The sequence below is a fragment of the Aplysia californica genome, unplaced genomic scaffold (assembly GCF_000002075.1).
Source record: "Aplysia californica isolate F4 #8 unplaced genomic scaffold, AplCal3.0 scaffold00462, whole genome shotgun sequence".
NCBI lineage: Eukaryota > Metazoa > Mollusca > Gastropoda > Aplysiida > Aplysiidae > Aplysia > Aplysia californica.
Window position 1 is genome coordinate 550,546 of NW_004797732.1, and position 4,737 is coordinate 555,282.

Genomic DNA, 4,737 nt, shown 5'->3' on the forward strand with positions numbered 1-4,737 from the left:
AACCAGAACAGTACTCAGTACTTGAACCAGAACAGTACTCAGTACTTGAACCAGAACAGTACTCAGTACTTGAACCAGAACAGTACTCAGTACTTAAAACATGTTGACCAAAACAAAACAACTAGACCAATCTTTAACGTCAAAAATACTAGTTACCCACACACACAGTTTTTATACACGATAGCAAACTTTCCTTTTAGCGGCAGCGGCATGTCAAAGCACAAAGGACAAATGTATAAAGGGGCTCAACTGATGTTGCAAGCACTTGGGATTTTTTTGTGTTAGCCAATTGGTTTGTTCGCTTGTTCACTGGATGAAAGCTCTCCCTTCTCCCCTGTAATGACCTTCTCACCCCCCCCCCCCCCCCAAGCTTACAGGTCAAGTTTGAGGCATGTGGTAAGCCATTTAAATCTTAACGAGTTGCTGTCTGCTATTTCTTCCATCATTACATTCAGATTTAATACACGTATTTGGTTTGGCCTCTTATCTTCAGCACACTTAAAGGTCTTACCACAAGAGAAAAAGATGTTCAATGCGGATGCCTTTTTTCAAAAGAACAGAGAGGGCAAGTTCGAAAATTGAAACTTCTGCGCTTCAACATCTCATTGAAATGTCAAGGAAACCCATTCAATTCAAAGAGGCCAAGTATTCTACAGTAAATCACAGACCAAAATCAATGTCGAGGAATTCGAGGCGACCCACAGGTGGAGCCATAGCATCCAGGCAAAATACGCCCCATCATTCACCCAGAAAAAGTGGCTGACTGAAGAACTATTGTCGGTGATTATATCCAAAGATGCAACTGATTTCCATGGAGGAAGATGGAGGAGTCCAGAAGTTCAATAAAAATGAAACCGATCACTCAAAATTCAGCAGCTAACTTTCGGAGCTCAACTAAAAGAAAAACCAAAAAGATAAAGCTCCAGCCGCGCCCTCCCCCCCAAAAAAAACAACAAAACAAACAACAACAAAAAACAAACAAACAAACAGAACAAAAAATTCTTATTTAATATTTGTATGAAATAAAAAAAATATTTTAAAAATAAAATAAAATACAAAAAAATAAAATAGAAAAACAAGAACTGACAAAAAAAGTTCAAAGACCACTGCAACAAATCTGCCATTGTAAAGGAAAACGACAAATGGTCTGCGCAGGTAGCAAGGCAAATTTTTCAGGTGAGGCAAAAAATGTTCACTTTATACTTTACTAGCTGGGCCCCCTTTCGATGAAAGGAATGATCGGTGCTAATATTAACTAAAAGTCATTGGCCTACTATATATTTACACTCCACTGGAATGGGACAATAAATCGTGTGAGATGCAAAAAACTAAAAGGTCTCGATCTATACTCTCAAAACAAAATGCGCCTCGCGAAATATCAGTTCCGGATTTTTTAAAATTACAGAGACAGAAGCGTCAGCCTACAATTTTAGCGATCGGCGAAATAAAGAAATTTAGCTTTTTGCAGCAAAACTGTCTCAAAACTGAAAAAACGAAGGGCGTCATGATCTGGAAAATATTTTAAAGAATCTTTTGGCGAAAACCGCATGTCGATCGATGCAGCCATTAAAAAGCCTTTTGAATAGCAAAATTCGGCCGCCACAAATAGATAGATTATAACTCTTCTATTTTTTATTCTTTTAAGCTGTAATTCACCAGATATCTGGATAAGATGTTCATAAAAAGCTGTTTCCAAAGTTTGAATTGTTTCTAGGATAAAAAGTAGTAGTTTTCGACATTTGTCGTTCTCTCTTCCACTGGGTGGCCGCAAGCCTTAGGATGTACACAAAAATGATGCGATGGTTGTCCCTTACACTCGTGAAGGGTTATGGGTGTAGGTGAAGGTCGGTTGTGACGTATCGCCGACAGTGATGACTGTCACACTGTGTACAGGTTACTACAAATAAAAATAAGACGTACACAGACTAATTATCACGTAAAGTCAGATAACTCCGTAAGCGTGCTTCTTTTCCCTTCCTCCCTTGGTTAAATACACAAGACAATTCAATGTACAAATCAGATGTGTTATCTAAGCACACATTTTCAACAGCTTGATTTACAACTGTTTCATTCGTAATCAGGGTTTGGTCTCCATGAGATTCCTTTGTATTCTCTTCATAAAAAGAGTTTTACTTTTATTTTCGCTAATTGCAAACTTTCCCCGCACGTTGAGTCAATGTCAATAATACGATCAGATCAAAGTCAAACTTTCACGTAAGAAATGTAGCAATCTGACAAGACTGTATCACAAACACTCTCGGGAGAGGTAATGCTTTGTTCAGCACCAGTGCTATTTGATTTTTAAAGGATTCATTGATGGGAAAACAGCGAGTTGTTTCGCACCACCCAGTAGAGATCGACAACGACAGTTGGAATCTGCGAGACTTAAATACTTGATCGTAACATCCAGTGCTGTGATAAAAAATTGTAAAGCATTATAAACTATGCATCGCCACAATACGTCCACTTTTTAAATTGGAAAAAAAAAATTTATAATTATAATATTATATTATACTTTCATTATAACGCAGTGTCATTTGTCTGGTAATTCTATGATGTCAACAAAAGACAATGTGCCGGACAAACTGCGGCACTATTACCATCGCTAGGATATCAAACGACCCGACAACAAACTATAATATGACGTCAGTCAGTGAACATCTGGCCAACACTTAATAACATGCAGCGTTAATAAATTTCTCCCAGAATACTTTTTTAAATCCCCCCCTCCCCTTCTTCCCTTTCCCTGTTATCCCCTCTCTCCAGCACTCTTACACATCAGCAGCTTCTTTACTCTTTACACCCCGCCGAAAACAAGAAGACAGACAGAAAGACACACAAAGTGGTACATTTTTATAATCCTGGTTGTTTTAGTTTAAATTTTGTTTGCTCAAAATTATGATAAAAATTAAGGGGGGCTCTCTCATGGCCTAGAGGTTAAGGTGTTCACCTCTCATTCAAAGGTCCCCGGTTCGAAAAAGGGCCTAGATTCCTAGATCTGGAGATCTAGAATCTAGATCTAGATCTAGAATCTAGATCTTCTAGATTAGATCTAGATCTAGATCTAGATCTACTAGATTTCTAGATCTAGAAATCTAGATCTAATCTAGATCTAGATCTAGAAATCTAGATTCTAGTCTACATCTAGACTAGAAAACTTAAAATCTACAATTTTTATTTAAAAAACAGACAAAAATCACAGATTCTACACTAGATCTAGATATATAGATCTAATCTAGATCTAGATAGATCTAGATATTCTAGATCTAGATCTAGATCTAGATCTAGAATCTAGATCTAGATATCTAGATCTAGATCTAGATCTAGATCTAGGCCTGCCCTAGATCTAGATTCTAGGCCTAGAGTCTAAAACGTTCCAATTGCCATTGATAAAACGCGTTGCTAATCAACTTCTAAATGGGGGCCTGTTACTGTTATTTTACCCAAGTATCGTATCATGAAGTTATACGACAATTTTCTCAATAAACCCAACATTTTTAAACCCACGACCATGGGCCCAAGGCCCAAACAGAGCCCATAGCCACAGCGAGAGGAAAGCCTCCCGACTCCACCATAACGGTAAGGGAGCAACGATTAACCACTGGACTTGATCGCATGCATATCCGTGCCGCAGTCTTTCAAATAATTGTACTCTTATAAAATCAAAACCTAGATTATAACAGCTTAAGAAAGGCTACATGCTTGTGAAATGTGATATCGTGGAAAAATACATACCTGAGAAAAGTTTATATTAGTAGAAAGCCGGCGACGGTTTCAATAGAGTCCGCATGAGTCTTCTAAACTTCCCTGCTCTCAGTTGCTCGTCATCAGTTTTTCAACAGCAAAAGTACGGAAAGGTCAAAAGTCAAGTGTCAAGGCCACACACCAGCTGCGTTCATAACACAAGGAACACCCACTAGAAGAAAGATACGCAAAAACAAATGGTTCTTAAAGCTTCATCACGTGTGTAATGGGGAAAGCGAGTCATTGCATGGTAAGTGGAGTCATATCCTTCCTTGCTGTGTGTTGTGAAGTGGCGATGATCCCCCACTCTCACCTTTACACCGAACAATCGAAAGTAACCAGCTGATCTGCCAGGTATTGGTACGTGTCGAAAGTCAGGACAGACTGATTTGGTGTGTTGGATGAAATCGACCTGGTATTTAAAAACAACTTTCAAGACATTCTTGAATCTTCCCAAAGCACAATTTGATAGAAAATTATTTGGTAAAAGAGTAATAAAAATTACAAAGAACACAACACTAAAACATAAGCCATGTGGCCAATTAGGCCTATTTTAAAGCAATTATGAGAACATAGGGGAGAGTACTGTTAAAAATAAACATTGATAATAATTTAATCGGTTCCGTCCCCTAGTAAGAAATTCACTCTTTTCTGTCTTCATTTCGTTGGGTTTTTTAAATTGTTATTTTTAAAAATCTATTTTCATATTTTTCAACTTCCATTTTTATTTTTATTTTGTTTTTCGGCGCTGGGAACTACACAACGTCTTCTGAGGGCGCGGGACAAATTATTCATTAATTTCATTTTGGTAGGATTATAATTTTGTCTTAATGTTAGAGAGATCATGGGTGTGACTCAAAGACAGCTATAAGAAGGACGAAGGAGCCTAGGAGTAGCAGTATGAAGACAGCTATAAGAAGGACGAAGGAGCCTAGGAGTAGCAGTATGAAGACAGAAGAAAGAGCCAGAAGCTCAGAGAAGGGGGCAAAGAAG